The 18059-nt window shown below is 42.6% G+C and overlaps 1 long non-coding RNA gene across 2 annotated transcripts in view; it reads right to left on the bottom strand.

The window, feature by feature from the left end:
• LOC121539255 overlaps positions 1-12981 on the bottom strand; it is a 36935-nt gene extending 23954 nt beyond the window's left edge. The window contains exons 1-3 of one of the 2 annotated variants that reach the window (XR_005995335.1): positions 12797-12981; positions 12647-12716; positions 7971-8057 (exon numbers count right to left, since the gene is read on the bottom strand). This is a non-coding gene — a long non-coding RNA (uncharacterized LOC121539255). The remainder of the gene's footprint in view (positions 1-7970; positions 8058-12646; positions 12717-12796) is intronic. The other variant, XR_005995334.1, reaches the window with a different exon arrangement.
• Between the last annotated feature and the right edge of the window lie 5078 nt (positions 12982-18059).

Below are 18059 nucleotides of genomic sequence, written 5' to 3'. Positions count from 1 at the left end.
ATTTTTAAGTAATAATTTGCATTTTATTGCATGACATAAGTATTTGATCACCTACCAACCAATAAGAATTCCGGCTCTCACAGACCTGTTAGTTTTTGTGGTCCTCTGTAGCTCAGCTGGTAGAGCACGGCGCTTGTAACGCCAAGGTAGTGGGTTCGATCCCCGGGACCACCCATACACAAAAAAAATGTATGCACGCATGACTGTAAGTCGCTTTGGATAAAAGCGTCTGCTAAATGGCATATTATTATTATTATATTTTTCTTTAAGAAGCCCTCCTGTTCTCCACTCATTACCTGTATTAACTGCACCTGTTTGAACTCGTTACCTGTATAAAAGACACCTGTCCACACACTCAATCAAACAGACTCCAACCTCTCCACAATGGCCAAGACCAGAGAGCTGTGTAAGGACATCAGGGATAAAATTGTAGACCTGCACAAGGCTGGGATGGGCTACAGGACAATAGGCAAGCAGCTTGGTGAGAAGGCAACAACTGTTGGCGCAATTATTAGAAAATGGAAGAAGTTCAAGATGACGGTCAATCACCCTCGGTCTGGGGCTCCATGCAAGATCTCACCTCATGGGGCATCAATGATCATGAGGAAGGTGAGGGATCAGCCCAGAACTACACGGCAGGACCTGGTCAATGACCTGAAGAGAGCTGGGACCACAGTCTCAAAGAAAACCATTAGTAACACACTACGCCGTCATGGATTAAAATCCTGCAGCGCACGCAAGGTCCCCCTGCTCAAGCCAGCGCATGTCCAGGCCCGTCAGAAGTTTGCCAATGACCATCTGGATGATCCAGAGGAGGAATGGGAGAAGGTCATGTGGTCTGATGAGACAAAAATAGAGCTTTTTGGTCTAAACTCCACTCGCCGTGTTTGGAGGAAGAAGAAGGATGAGTACAACCCCAAGAACACCATCCCAACCGTGAAGTGTTGAGGTGGAAACATCATTCTTTGGGGATGCTTTTCTGCAAAGGGGACAGGACGACTGCACCGTATTGAGGGGAGGATGGATGGGGCCATGTATCGCGAGATCTTGGCCAACAACCTCCTTCCCTCAGTAAGAGCGTTGAAGATGGGTCGTGGCTGGGTCTTCCAGCATGACAACGACCCGAAACACACAGCCAGGGCAACTAAGGAGTGGCTCCGTAAGAAGCATCTCATGGTCCTGGAGTGGCCTAGCCAGTCTCCAGACCTGAACCCAATAGAAAATCTTTGGAGGGAGCTGAAAGTCCGTATTGCCCAGCGACAGCCCCAAAACCTGAAGGATCTGGAGAAGGTCTGTATGGAGGAGTGGGCCAAAATCCCTGCTGCAGTGTGTGCAAACCTGGTCAAGACCTACAGGAAACGTATGATCTCTGTAATTGCAAACAAAGGTTTTTGTACCAAATATTAAGTTCTGCTTTTCTGATGTATCAAATACTTATGTCATGCAATAAACTGCAAATTAATTAATTAAAAATCATACAATGTGATTTTCTGGATTTTTGTTTTAGATACCGTCTCTCACAGTTGAAGTGTACCTATGATAAAAAATTACAGACCTCTACATGCTTTGTAATTAGGAAAACCTGCAAAATCGGCAGTGTATCAAATACTTGTTCTCCCCACTGTATGTGTGTGTGTGTGTGTGTGTGTGTGTGTGCAGCTGCTTTGAACTCAGTCATCTCTGGGCCCTGGCCCAGCAACTCCAGCTGCAGCTGGATGACTTGGAGGCGCCTCTCCTGCCCTCTCTTCTCATTATTATCCTGCAAGACCTTCTCTCCTGGCAGCATGTCCCTTCGCTGTCCCAGCCAGCCACCCTGATAGACACACAACAGACACCACATGTTCTCATGGGGAACACACCACTCACTCATCACACATGTGGAAGGGGACATTTGCTTGACCATAAAAGCAGAAGGGACTCCCATGAGGCAGAATCTGTCACACAGGAAACATCCATCAAATACTTCCACTTCTTCAACAAATAACTACATTGTGTAAAAATGCCTTCATCCTCCTAAAGTCGAATTAGTCTGTCTGTTGAATTTCACTGTAATGATGCACTGTAATTAATACAATACAATGCAATGAAACCCAATGGCAGATTTCTGTACTACTTTTTATAGTTATGGCAAAAAAAACGGAGACCCATAGGAGAATTGAAACCAAACTGTTGTCAAAAGAGCTGAGAAAACTGAATAACCCCACTCCACTCCTCATGGGATCCAACACTTGTAAGCTGGGGACACATACAGTGCAGTATGCTGCATCCAAAGCAAACGTTGAAAATGGGTCAGGAGGAAATGGGTGAATCATGCCTGGAGGACTATCCAGGGCTGATAAATGAGAAGGCCTCAAGAGCATTGTCATCATGACCATGGGATCTGTTTCATGGGTAGACCATAGGTCTGGGTTACAGAGGAGAGAAACTCTGAACAGGAACCATGATGTGGTCAAGACTCCATGCAAACACATATGTCTATCCACGATATCTATAGGTCACATATGTTTATCATATAGTTTACACTATAGACACTTACTGTAAATGGTCATTAAGGTGATTCACAGCATTGGTTCACACTGACATGTCTTGCCAAATATTTCAGAAAAGACACTTGTACTTAGGTTCCAAATGGCGTCATGGAGTGGTCTTTCTTTCTTGCTTGCTTTGAGTGACCAATATATTACCTGTGATAAGGTCACCATCCAACCCCTAAAAATATATGAGGGCACATTTAAGCAGTGGTGGAAAAAGTACCCTATTGTCATACTTGTTTTTTTATTATTTTGCCCAATTCCGTCGTATCCAATTGGTAGTAGTTACAGTCTTGTCCCATCGCTGCAACTCCCGTACGGACTCCGGAGAGGCGAGGGTCGAGAGTCGTGCGTCCTCCGAAACACAACCCAGCCGAGCCGCTTCTTGACACAATGCCTTCCGGGTTAAGCGGTCATTGTGTCAAAAAGCAGTATGGGTGTCGACCTTCACCTCTCCCGAGGAGTTGCTAGTGCGCGATAGGTGTGCCGCACAATGGGTCTCCCGGTCGCGACAGAGCCTGGACTCGAACCAGAATCTCTAGTAGCACAGCTAGCACTACGATGCAGCGCCTTAGACCACTGCGCCACTCGGGAGGCTCAATTGTCATACTTGAGTAAAAGTAAAGATACCTTAATAGAAAATGACTCAAGTAACAGTAACCCAGTAAAATACAACTTGAGTAAAAGTCTAAAAGTATTTGGTTTTAAACAGTGGCGGCTCCTGAAAAAATTCTCAGGAGGGGCAATTTTTCTGATGATTTAGGTGACCTACACACATTTTTAAAAAGATATGTCCAGCAACAACATGAAGACAGGGGCAGCATATAAGTCAATACCAGAAGCATTTATTGACTGATCTCAAAAGTGTTGGCTTACAAAAGCAAAATAAGTTATCACAGTAAAAATAATCAAGGGTGTTCTTTCACATTCCTCAACACTGCATAAACAATATGTATGGCTTTGTAAAAATGAACAACCATATTCTGGCCAATTGTATAGATTTGTAAATATGAACAACCATATTCTGGCCAATTGTATAGATTTGTAAAAATGAACATGAACAGATTTTTTTGAATGGCAGTACCTTTCAAACATGTCTGCTTGCAGTAAGGTAGCACTCACAAGGTGGCCAGAGAAAGAGAACCTTTCTTTGGTGTGATCCAGGATGGTGTTGCAGACCTCTTCAGACAGCCTCTGCTTCTCCTCTTCTCTCAAAGCTGTTCTGGATCTTTTGGCTCCTGTTGCTTCTTGCAGCTGCTGTTGAGAGGAGTCCCTGAAGGCAAACAGACCAATGTGTTTGTTGGCTTTGTACAGTATTGTTGTCTATGTGATGCACAGGTATATGCAATGTATCCATGTATAGTACAAATACTTCAGTTCCACTTAAAATGGGCAGGGATGCATAAAGTCTTTAGTGTTTAAGTTAGCCTTTGTGTCTCACATAGCCTGGATGTTCAGCACAGTATACAGTGGTGCTCATAAGCTTATGATCCCATGCTAAAGTTGACTAAAAAGAGGAATAAAAAAGAAAAGAAAATTGGTGTCCTTAAAGGTTGGATTTTCCAACTTTTTTTAATTAAGTCATTAAGATCAATTTCCAAAAGATGATTTTTTTATTTTTTATTCCTCTTTTAGTCAGCTTTAGAATGTGTTCATACACTTATGAGCACCACTGTACAGTACACATAGTATATAAAATAAGATAGATTACACCACTGGCCATATATAATGACAATAATGTAATTTCAAACACAAATGCAGTCTCCTTTCATGCATACATTTTCAAATAAAGCTCTGCTTTGAGAAAGATCGAATGATATTGTTTAATCTTTATCTTACCTTATGGCCTGCACACTGCTTACGAAGCTGTCGAGGGCACGTTTGATAAAGACAGCATCGATGTCCTTATTCTGTAGCTTCTGGTACGGTGGGCTGGTCAAATGAACCCAATGAACCCGTCCGGATGGCTTCAAAACATTCTATGAGGTCGTCTCGATTCTCGTAGACAGTGTTCACGACTCTGCTGTTGCTAACCTCATCGTTGTGGCGGCGGACAGCTAGCCTGTATCCCTCATCCAGTTGAGTGGCAATATTCACTCTCACCAAAGCAGACAATCTCAAACAGCTATCAATGTGGGTCTTTGACAGCTCATTTTTCTTAATCTTTTCTGAAAGATGGTGCATGTCGGTTACACCAGTCGCTGTCCAAGCGTTGCTGTCTGCCGTTCATGGTTACGTTACGTTACGTATGACGAAAGCGCGTAAGTGCAAGCCCTCAGACACCCATAGAGAATGTATTGAAAGCTCAGAAATTAGAAAAAAAATATTTTACATTAGAGGCTATGAGAGACTTCTGGGCGATTTTCAACCTGACTGAAATCGCCCCAAAACGGGCGGGGACATTTGAAGCACGACTTTAGCCTGATTGGACATTTAGTGGCTGGCAGATCAGACGTGAACACTGAACTACTGTTGCCATGATATAATTGATTAGAAAAAAAAATCCCTTCCTTTTCCCGTTTGGCAGTGCGTCGCCCATATCGCCCTATTGAACACACCGCCCATGGTTTTAAATATACTTAAGTATCAAAAGTAAACGTAATTCCTAAAATATACTTAAGTATCAAAAGTAAAAGTAAAAGTATGAATCATTTCATATTCTTTCTATTAAGCAAACCAGAGGGCACAACTTTCTTGTGTTTTTAATTAATGGATAGCCATGGCCACACTCCAACACTCAGACATCATTTACAAACAAAGCGTGTGTGTTTAGTGAGTTCGCCAGATAATAGGCAGTAGGGATGACCAGGTATGTTCTCTTGACAAGTGCGTGAATTTGACAACTTTCTGTTCTGCTAAGCATAAAAAATGTAACGAGTACTTTTGGGTGTCAGGGAAAATGTACGTAGTAAAAAGTACATTATTTTCTTTAGGAATGTAGTGAAGTAAAAGTAAAAGTTGTCAAAAATATAAATAGTAAAGTAAAGTACAGCTACCCAAAAAAACTACTTAAATAGTACTTTAAATTATTTTTACTTAAGTACTTTACACCACTGCATTTAAGATATAGGCCTAGCTAAGTACAATAATTGTTGGTTCTAAGAGCCACATGGTTGATTTAGTGTGTCTAACCAGTGCTATGTGGTTAAAGTCTCCATCTCCTCTAGTCAGGTTGAATGACATGTAAGACTATGTATGATCTAATAATGTCAAATTGAGGGCTTTCATATAAAATAGACATGTTAAGTGAGATTCGCTCTTTGGGATATAGTAGGTTATGAGAGAAGTCTGTTCCAAGAAAACTGAATACATAATTAAATAAACGTGTTATGACATATTTATGATTTCATATGAGTTGAGGTCAAGATGAGGAAGGCTCAGTAATGAAGCATCACATAAATTCAGTGAATGCAAGTCTGTTATAAGGCCTTGTATTTACTTCCATAAGTAGTAAAGGGAACACAATAAGTGTCAATTACAACTCTATTGATATCTAAGTTTGTCAACAAATCATCAAGCACTATGAGATTATTCTATTCATTTTAGAATTAACCAACAAAAAGCCCTGTCTTAACACATGGCATGGGGAGAGTCTGTGCAGCTTCACCTATAAATGCCCTGTAGTTTCCCTGAGCCTGAGGGAAACGATGACAACCTCCATGTGACGTCTCTTTTAAGTGGTTGTTATTAGAGCCCTTCAGACTCACTCACATGGACCACAAAATCCTGGACCACAGTGGGATCAGGTTGCTCTCGTGCACTTAAGTGAGAAACACGCCGACCCAACAAGGCAAAATATACATTTAAGTCTAGTTTTACTACCTTACTCACACCGCTAACTACATGTTTCTAAAAAAAAGCAAAAATCATTGGGAAACGACAGCCCATTTCATTTGGAAAAGACAGCTTATTCTGGCCTACTTTCAAGAAATCACAAAAATCGTCAGCAGACTAGATGAGACAGACATTTAGGTTTGAAATACCATTGACTTATTTTCGATATAATTGAGTAGGTCTTATTTTGTATAAATTGTATCACTTATAATAGCTACAGAGGCTACAACGATATCCTGTGCTATTTCTATTGAATGTACTGTAATTAAGGTTAGAGCTATCAACACACTGCTGTAGTCCAGTTGAGTAGTCCACATCTTAAAGAAAAATGCATACTTTACCCACCCATAATTATAGCAGAGGGAGATGGAGACTCCACATTGCACATTATCATTAGTATCCCATCATAGTACCAATTTGAGGACCCTGTGCACCAGAGGGCTAATTCTAACAACCCATCTGACAGTAATAAAAGACTCCATCTATATTATTAGTACATCTATAGAAAAGACCACAGCTATGTGACAGTCTATAAACATTTTACATTGGGACAAGTCATTGTTGTGACTGAGAGTACATTTGGTGACTAATGTCCAAGATTTTGTAGGATAATACCATTACTTTGTTGAACACAGGACAATGAGAAGCTGATACACTTTGACATGGCATTGATATGCAGTCTTTTTCAGAACACGATAACATCTCACTCTTGTGTTAATACATTTATTAGAGGACAAATAAATCATGTTCATTGACCTTAATAGACTGCAGCTATTGTTTTTACATTATAGTCTGCCTGTTTATTAGTATCTGACTGTAATCGTTTTGGAATGTGAGACAGCTGTAACCTAAAAATAATGTGTTCCGAATCAATCACTTTCATCACAGCGCTGGAGGCCCTGGTTAAGGTTATCTGAACATCAGCCAAATGCTGGTAATTGGCTTTCCACTGTGCACCCACTTGACATGCTGTTGAAGATCTACAATCATCACAACAACCTATCTGTGTCAGATATAGGGGGCCAATATAATCTTGCCTTTGTTTTCTTTAATAAAAAAAAGATGTCAAACACGATTAGGATTTAGATGTAAAGAATCCCAGGTTAATATAGTATCAAAAAGAGAACCTTGATATGACAATGGTGGAACGAGCTTCCCCCTAACGTCAGGGCAGCGGAGTCCCTGCCCATCTTCCGAAAACGTCTGAAACCCTACCTCTTAATGGAGTATCTTAAATAAATCCCCCAGCCACCCCCCCTCTGTGATGTGGTTGTCTCACCTAGCTATTTTAAGATTAACACACTAATTGTAAGTCACTCTGCTAAATTACTAAATTACAAAAATATTATGTAAAAATATATCTCATTAAACGTGACACAAACTCAGACCTAGATTTTGTTTGCAAAGATTATATCCATTCAATAGCATATCAGGAAAGACAATGGAAAGACACATTGGCATTTGGCTGATTTAGATATACCTAACCTAACCAAGAGATTCCATTCGTTTATGAAATCAAATACATGTATATGATTAATTACAATTTTAATTCAAATGAAAATGTCAATGATCAGTTTAAGTATTTTCAGTTCCAGCATAACTTACTTTAAGGGGATGTTGACTGATTCTGTCCAAAAGCATTTTATTCTGTCCCTTTTCTTTATTTAGGATTGCAGCAATAGGCCTAGATGTCTGTTGACGAAAAACAAGTAAAGGGGATTATCTAGGTCAAATACTGTCGCAAGACAAAATTGAAATCAAATCAAATCAAATCAAATTTTATTGGTCACATGCGCCGAATACAACAGGTGCAGACATTACAGTGAAATGCTTACTTACAGCCCTTAACCAACAGTGCATTTATTTTAAACAAAAAAGTAAGAATAAAACAACAACAAAAAAGTGTTGAGAAAAAAAAAAGAGCAGAAGTAAAAATAAAGTGACAGTAGGGAGGCTATATATACAATAGAATAAAGTGACAGTAGGGAGGCTATATATACAGGGGGGTACCGTTGCATAGTCAATGTGCGGGGGCACCGGCTAGTTGAGGTAGTTGAGGTAATATGTACATGTGGGTAGAGTTAAAGTGACTATGCATAAATACTTAACAGAGTAGCAGCAGCGTAAAAAGTATGGGGTGGGGGGGCAGTGCAAATAGTCCGGGTAGCCATGATTAGCTGTTCAGGAGTCTTATGGCTTGGGGGTAGAAGCTGTTGAGAAGTCTTTTGGACCTAGACTTGGCACTCCGGTACCGCTTGCCGTGCGGTAGCAGAGAGAACAGTCTATGACTAGGGTGACTGGAGTCTTTGACAATTTTGAGGGCCTTCCTCTGACACCGCCTGGTATAGAGGTCCTGGATGGCAGGGAGCTTTGCCCCTGTGATGTACTGGGCCGTAAGCACTACCCTCTGTAGTGCCTTGCGGTCAGAGGCCAAGCAGTTGCCATACCAGGCGGTGATGCAACCAGTCAGGATGCTCTCGATGGTGCAGCTGTAGAATTTTTTGAGGATCTGAGGACCCATGCCAAATCTTTTTAGTCTCCTGAGGGGGAATAGGCTTTGTCGTGCACTCTTCACGACTGTCTTGGTGTGTTTGGACCATGATAGTTCGTTGGTGATGTGGACACCAAGGAACTTGAAGCTCTCAACCTGTTCCACTACAGCCCCGTCGATGAGAATGGGGGCGTGCTCAGTCCTCTTTTTTTTCCTGTAGTCCACAATCATCTCCTTTGTCTTGGTCACGTTGAGGGAGAGGTTGTTGTCCTGGCACCACACGGCCAGATCTCTGACCTCCTCCCTATAGGCTGTCTCATCGTTGTCGGTGATCAGGCCTACCACTGTTGTGTCGTCGGCAAACTTAATGATGGTGTTGGAGTCGTGCCTGGCCATGCAGTCATGGGTGAACAGAGAGTACAGGAGGGGACTGAGCACGCACCCCTGAGGGGCCCCCGTGTTGAGGATCAGTGTGGCAGATGTGTTGTTACCTACCCTTACCACCTGGGGGCAGCCCGTCAGGAAGTCCAGGATCCAGTTGCAGAGGGAGGTGTTTAGTCCCAGGATCCTTAGCTTAGTGATGAGCTTTGAGGGCACTATGGTGTTGAATGCTGAGCTGTAGTCAATGAATAGCATTCTCACGTAGGTGTTCCTCTTGTCCAGGTGGAAAAGGGCAGTGTGGAGTGCGATAGAGATTGCATCATCTGTGGATCTGTTGGGGCGGTATGCAAATTGGAGTGGGTCTAGGGTTTCTGGGATTATGCTGTTGATGTGAGCCATGACCAGTCTTTCAAAGCACTTCATGGCTACAGACGTCAGTGCCACGGGTCGGTAGTCATTTAGGCAGGTTATCTTAGAGTTCTTGGGCACGGGGACTATGGTGGTCTGCTTGAAACATGTTGATATTACAGACTCAGTCAGGGACATGTTGAAAATGTCAGTGAAGACACTTGCCAGTTGGTCAGCACATGCTCAGAGTACACGTCCTGGTAATCCGTCTGGCCCTGCGGCCTTGTGAATGTTGACCTGCTTAAAAGTCTTACTCACATCGGCTACGGAGAGCGTGATCACATAGTCGTCCGGAACAGCTGGTGCTCTCATGCATGCTTCAGTGTTGCTTGCCTCGAAGCGAGCATAGAAGTGGTTTAGCTCGTCTGGTAGGCTTGTGTCACTGGGCAGCTTCGCGGCTGTGCTTCCCTTTGTAGTCTGTAATAGTTTTCAAGCCCTGCCACATCCGACGACGTCAGAGCCAGTGTAGTATGATTCAATCTTAGACCTGTATTGACTCTTTGCCTGTTTGATGGTTCGTCGGAGGTCATAGCGGGATTTCTTATAAGCGTCCGGGTTAGAGTCCCGTTCCTTGAAAGCGGCAGCTCTACCCTTTAGCTCAGTGCGGATGTTTCCTGTAATCCATGGCTTCTGGTTGGGGTATGTACGTACGGTCACTGTGGGGGACGACATCATCGATGCACTTATTGATGAAGCCAGTGACTGATGTGGTGTACTCCTCAATGCTGTCTGAAGAATCCCGGAACATGTTCCAGTCTGTGCTAGCAAAACAGTCCTGTAGCTTAGCATCTGCGTCATCTGACCACTTTTTTATTAGCCGAATCACTGGTGCTTCCTGCTTCAGTTTTTGCTTATAAGCAGGAATCAGGAGGATAGAGTTATGGTCAGATTTGCCAAATGGAGGGCGAGGGAGAGCTTTGTATGCGTCTCTGTGTGTGGAGTAAAGGTGGTCTAGAGTTTTTTCCCCTCTGGTTGCACATTTAACATGCTGGTAGAAATTAGGTAGAACGGATTTAAGTTTCCCTGCATTAAAGTCCCCTGCTACTAGGAGCGCTGCATCTGGATGAGCGTTTTCCTGTTGATTAATGGCCTTGTACAACTAATTCAGTGCAATCTTAATGCCAGCATTGGTTTGTGGTGGTAAATAGACAGCTATGAAAAATATAGATGAAAACTCTCTTGGTAAATAGTGTGGTCTGCAGCTTATCATAAGATACTCTACCTCAGGCGAGCAAAACCTTGAGACTTCCTTAGTATTTGATTTTGTGCACCAGCTGTTGTTTACAAATATACAGAGACCGCCACCCCTCGTCTTACCCGAGTCTGCCGTTCTGTCCTGCCGATGTAGCGTATAGCCTGCTAGCTGAATGTTATCATTGTCGTCGTTCAGCCACGACTCCGTGAAGCATAAGATATTACAGTTTTTAATGTCCCGTTGGTAGGATAACCGTAATCTTAAATCGTCCATTTTATTCTCCAAAGCTTGAACGTTGGCTAATAGGATTGATGGGAGAGGCAGTTTACTCGTTCGCCGTCGGATCCTTACAAGGCACCCGGATCTGCGTCCACGATATCTCCGTCTCTTCCTCACGCGAATGACGGGGATCTGGGCCTTGTCGGGAGTCTGTAGAATATCCTTCGCGAACGCCTCGTTGAAGAAAAAGTGTTCGTCCAACGCTAGGTGAGTAAACGCTGTCCTGATATCCAGAAGCTCTCTTTGGTTATAAGAGACGATGGCAGAAACATTATGTACAAAATAAATTACAAATAACGCGGAAAAACACACATAATAGTACAATTGGTTAGAGGGCTGTAAAACGGCAGCCATCTTCTTCCGGCGCTGTCATGTTTAGCGTAATGTAATCAATCATCGAAGTGGTAAGAGTCGCAAAAGTGAAGTGCCAAAACAAACGTGTGAATCTCACAAAAACTGATATTGGCTTTGGAAATATCCGAGCTGTGGGCATTTTTAATTTTGAAAGTATTTTTTGATCCGGCACCTAAACCAGTGACACGTCATCATGCATATCTTTTATTTTTCAGGAGTGAAGAGCTGAGACTGATACTGGTACTGAGACTGATACTAACCACTGACCACTGAGACTGACCACTGAGACTGATACTGACCACTGACCACTGACCACTGAGACTGACCACTGAGACTGATACTGACCACTGACCACTGAGACTGATACTGACCACTGAGACTGATACTGACCACTGACCACTGAGACTGATACTGACCACTGAGACTGATACTGACCACTGAGACTGATACTGACCACTGAGACTGATACTGACTACTGAGACTGATACTGACCACTGACCACTGATACTGACCACTGAGACTGACCACTGACCACTGAGACTGATACTGACCACTGAGACTGATACTGACCACTGACCACTGAGACTGATACTGACCACTGAGACTGATACTGACCACTGAGACTGATACTGACTACTGAGACTGATACTGACCACTGACCACTGATACTGACCACTGAGACTGACCACTGACCACTGAGACTGATACTGATCACTGAGACTGATACTGACCACTGACCACTGAGACTGATACTGACCACTGAGACTGATACTGACCACTGAGACTGATACTGACCACTGAGACTGACCACTGACCACTGAGACTGATACTGACCACTGAGACTGATACTGACCACTGACCACTGAGACTGATACTGACCACTGAGACTGATACTGACCACTGAGACTGACCACTGAGACTGATACTGACCACTGAGACTGATACTGACCACTGAGACTGATACTGACCACTGAGACTGATACTGACCACTGACCACTGATACTGATACTGACCACTGAGACTGATACTGACCACTGAGACTGATACTGACCACTGAGACTGATACTGACCACTGAGACTGATACTGACCACTGAGACTGATACTGACCACTGACCACTGAGACTGACCACTGACCACTGAGACTGATACTGACCACTGAGACTGATACTGACCACTGAGAAGCGTCTGCTCCAATGTGGGTCTCGTCTGTCCTGCTGCTCACCAAGATCAACAGCTGGATCCCTATTGATACAGACACCACTGCAAATATAGCCCATCAACTGCAACAAATGGAAAACGAATTAGGTCACATTTGCACTTACCATCTGTCAGCATGGTGTGTATGCTCATAGGAGTCATATATTTATCCTGACGCATTCGGTACATGGCAGCAGCTTGCAAGCATATTGATGTTAGATTTATTCTTGACTACAGGAATCTAGATTCAGGTAACATGAGCCAAAGGAATTGCATCATTCCCTGGTCAACAGCCTGAAGAGGAGCCAAACAGGGCATTCTGGTCACAGATTTTGCTAAAGCCAATACACCTTAAAAACACATTGGCATAGGACTGATGCTCTTGCAGGGGCTTAAACTCTCATCCAAGTGCTAACCATGCTTGACTCGGTCTAGCTTGGAAAAGGTTATTCATTGTTTTGCATATCTAATAAATTAACTAAACCATGTGGATTTTGCAGTCTTGCAGGTGACCTTCCGACAGGGCTCTTCACTGTGACCAGTGGAAGCTGAATGTACTAATGAAAACAGGAGCTAGCCTGTGTCTGACTCACTCAGAGCGGGTGTTTTTGAGAACAGCATGCTCCCCTCTCAGGCTGGGCTACAGCAGAGCTTTGTATTTGAGTTGTGCCACGTGGACTCTGGCTATCTGCCAAGGCCTTTCCCAATGCCTTGCCTCAAGCGCTGCACTGCAGGAGCTCTGGGGTCCGCCGTGCCGTGCGGACGCACCGGCTGAGAGCCTCTCAGTTAGAATGACGCTTCACCCAGCCACGCATGACCAGTAATCCTTCTCCCCGCCTCGCAGACAGATGTGTGAAATGCAGCTGTGGCCCTGTCAGAGCATCACCTGCATAGTGAACCCTGGACATGGAGGTCACCCAAACAGCAAAAAACCCTTAACCCCACACTAATCAACCTACAAAGACATACACTACAACCCACACTGATCTCGCTCCCTCTCCCTCTACTTACCAGAGACCTGGCTGACAGAGAAAAACATATACACCTAATGACAGGAGGACATTGTCGGATTATATATGAACATCTTGAACTTGTGTCAAAGCTTACCCTTTTCCTTCCATGTCTTTTACAACAGCGTGCTGGATCATCTGCAGATGACACACTGATTGCTGGACATTCCTGAGGTATTAGAAGATGTACTTGTGGGTCATCTGGACTTTATAGTTCCTTCTTAGGATCTGAGGGTGGTCTGGAGCAATCAATGTTGCGCAGATCAAAACCGCATGGTTTATCTACTACCCAAAAAGAACACTGACTACAATATTTCACAAATATTATGTCTCAAATAACAGGCATGAAATACAATTAGACCATATGTTAAGCTTGGAGGAATGCATCTGTATAATTTTCTAAACATTTCTCGGGAAAGCAGGAACTACACTAACATCAGGGGTAATATATTGCCTCTGTGATCATGCTATTTTCTCACCAACTAAAACACATCACCACCCAACACTTCTGCTAAAGGTTAGAGAGACTCTGGACACCACTAACCAATGACATCCCCCCTTTTACACCCCTCAACAATATGAAGTAGAGATAACTTTAGCCAAAAATGACTCAGTAATAAGTTGAGATACATGCTCTATTCTTTAATACTACTCCAAAGCATCTGGAGCAAGACCTACTGACCCAAGTTTTTTATTTATTTCCCCCAAAAAATTGTAATTGACACAAATGTTGTTGAGCGCAATATTTGACCTACATTTTCAGCTGTTAACAATCTCTTATGCAATAACGTTTATTGATTGGAGAACAGGGAGCAGTATCTGTGGTTAATGTATAGCTGGCCAGGGCCATACATTCAGACAAGTAGTGACTACAGGGGGGTGTGATCATTTTTTGTCCTACTGCTGAACGAACAGCTGAAGTGCCTTCAGAAAGTACTCATACCCCTTGACTTATTAAACACTTTGTTGTGTTACATCCTGAATTCAAAATGGATGAAATTCATTTTTTTACCCATCTACACACAATACCCCATTATGACAAAGTGAAAACATGTTTTTAGAAATGTTAGCACATTTATTGAAAATGAAATACAGAAATACAGTGCATTCGGAAAGTATTCAGACCTATGACTTTTTCCACATTTTGTTACGTTACAGCCTTATTCTAAAATTGATTAAATAAATACAAATTCTCATCAATCCACACACAATACCCCATAATGACAAAGCAAAAACAGGTTTTTAGAAATGTTTGCAAATGTATTACAAATAAAAAACGGAAATATCACATTTACATAAGTATTCAGACCCTTTACTCAGTACTTTGTTGAAGCACCTTTGGCAGCGATTACAGCCTCAAGTCTTCTTGGGTATGACGCTACAAGCTTGGCACAACTGTATTGGAGTTTCTCCCATTCTTCCCTGAAGATCCTCTCAAGCTCTGTCAGGTTGGATGGGGAGCGTCGCTGCACAGCTATTTTCAGGTCTCTCCAGAGATGTTAGATCGGGTTCAAGTCCGGGCTCTGGCTGGGCCACTCAGGAACATTCAGAGACTTGTCCCGAAGCCATTCCTGTATTGTTTTGGCTGTGTGCTTAGGGTCGTTGTCCTGTTTGAAAGTGAACCTTTGCCCCAGTCTGAGGTCCTGAGCACTCTGGAGCAGGTTTTCATGAAGGACCTCTCTGTACTTTGCTCCATTCATCTTTTCCTCGATCCTGACTAGTCTCCCAGTTCTTGCCGCTGAAAAACATCTCCACAGCATGATGCTGTCACCACCATGCTTCACCGTAGGAATGGTGCCAGGTTCCCTCCAGACGTGACGCTTGGCATTCAGGCCAAAGGGTTCAATCTTGGTTTCATCAGACCAGAGAATCTTGTCATGGTCTGAGAGTCCTTTAGGTGCCTTTTGGCAAACTCCAAGCGGGCTTTCATGTGCCTTTTACTGAGGAGTGGCTTCTGTCTGGCCACTCTACCAAAAAGGCGGAGTGGAGTGCTGCAGAGATGGTTGTCCTTCTGGTAGGTTCTCCCATCTCCACAGAGGAACTCTGGAGCTCTGTCAGAGTGACCATCGGGTTCTTGGTCACCTCCCTGACCAAGGCCCTTCTCCCCCAATTGCTCAGTTTGGCCGGGCGGCCAGCTCTAGGAAGAGTCTTGGTGGTTCCAAACTTCTTCCATTTAAGAATGATGGAGGCCAGTGTGTTCTTGGGGACCTTCAATGCTGCAGAAATGTTTTGGTGCCCTTACCCAGATCTGTGCCTAGACACAATCCTGTCTCGGAGCTCTACAGACAATTCCTTCGACCTCATGGCTTGGTTTTTGCTCTGACATGCACTGTCAACTGTGGGACCTTATATAGACAGGTGTGTGCCTTTCCAAATCATGTCCAATCAATTTAATTTACCACAGGTGGACTCTAATCAAGTTGAAGAAACATCTCAAGGATGATCAATGGAAACAGGATTCAAATGAGCTCAATTTCGAGTCTCATAGCAAAGGGTCTGAATACTTATGTAAATAAGGTATTTCAGTTTTTTATTTGTAATACATTTGCAAACATTTCTAAAAACCTGTTTTTTCTTAGTCATTATGGGGTATTTTAGAATAAGGCTGTAACGTAACAAAATGTGGAAAAAGTCAAGGGGTCTGAATACTTTCCATTTACATAAGTACATGTTAGAATCACCTTTTGCAGCGATTACAGCTGTCTTTCTGGGTAAATCTCTAAGAGCTTTGAACACCTGGATTGTACAATATTTGCACATTATAATGTAAAAAAATATTCAAGCTCTGTCAAGTTGGTTGTTGATCATTGCTAGACAGCCAAGTCTTGCCATATATTTTCAAGCCCACTTAAGATAAAACTATAATTATGCCACTCAGGAACATTTAACGTTGTCTTGGTAAGCAACACCAGTGTATATTTGGCCTTGTGTTTTAGGTTTTGCTTCTGCTGAAAGGTGAGTTCATCTCCCAGTGTCTGGTGGAAAGCAGACTGAACCAGGTTTTTATCTACGATTTTGCCTGTGCTTAGCTCCATTCCATTTATTTTTTATAATGAAAAACTCCCCAGTCCTTAACGATTACAAGCATACCCATAACATGATGCAGCCACCACTATGCTTAAAAATATAGAGAGTGGTACTCAGTAATGTGTTGTTTTGGATTTACCTCAAACATAACACTTGGTATTCCGGACAAAAAGTGAATCGCTTTGCCACATTTTTTGCAATATTACTTTAGTGCCTTGTTTTGAACAAGATGCATGTTTTGGAATATTTTTATTCTGTACAAGTTTCCTTCTTTTCACTCTATCAATTAGGTTAGTATTGTGGCGTAACTACAATGTTGTTGATCCATCCTCAGTTTTCTCCTATCACAGCCATTAAACTCGGTAACTGTTTTAAAGTCACCATTGGCCACATTGTGAAATTCCTGAGCGGTTTCCTCTCTCTCCGGCAACTGAGTTAGGAAGGAAGCCTGTATGCTTGTAGTGACTGGGTATATTGATACACAATCCAAAGTGTAATTAATAACTTCACCATGCTCGAAGAGATATTACATTTCTGCTTATTACTATTTTGATCCATCTACCAAAACAGTAGGTGGCCTTCTTTGCGAGGCATTGGAAAACTTCCCTGGTCTTTGTGGTTGAATCTGTGTTTGAAATTCACTGCTCGACTGAGGGACCTTACAGATAATTGTATGTGTGGGGTACAGAGATGAGGTGGTCATTCAAAAATCATGTTAAACATTATTATTGCACACAGAGTAAGTCCATGCAATTTATTGTGACTTGTTCAAAGGGGATGAATACTTAACGACTCAAGACATTTCAGCTTTTCATTTTTTATTTTGAAAAATTCTAAAAACATTATTTCATTTTGACATTATGGGGTATTGTGTGTAGGCCAGTGACACAAAATCTCAATTTAATCAATTTAAAATTCAGGCTGTAACACAACAAAATGTGGAAAAAGTCAAAGGGTGTGAATACTTTCTGACGGCACTGTATATACAGTATATATAATATTATTAGAACTGTGTCAGGCAAAGCAAGTAACTAGGGAATTCCCATAAAAGATAGCCTAAAGCATGCAATTAGAACGCATAGTGTAAATGGCTTGCTGTGCATTTGTTTCTTAAATCCATTTATCATTGTGTCGCTAGTCTAGGCCCAGGCCTATATTAAACTCTTAACATCTGAATGGATAAAGAAAAAAAATGTTTACCAAATAAATAAACACCAGTGCTCCTGTGGATAGCACCAATGGTAAAATTGCTTATAAAGAGCCTTTAAACCTGATCCATGGGAATTACAGGCTAGGGAAGGGAAGGGAGTGGAGTCGAGTCTCTTTACCCAGGTAAGAAACATTAAAGGGG

The sequence above is a fragment of the Coregonus clupeaformis genome, chromosome 25 (genome assembly GCF_020615455.1).
Source record: "Coregonus clupeaformis isolate EN_2021a chromosome 25, ASM2061545v1, whole genome shotgun sequence".
Classification (NCBI taxonomy): domain Eukaryota; kingdom Metazoa; phylum Chordata; class Actinopteri; order Salmoniformes; family Salmonidae; genus Coregonus; species Coregonus clupeaformis.
The sequence above is the reverse complement of the archived record's forward strand: the minus strand, read 5'-3'. Positions and strand labels throughout refer to the sequence as shown.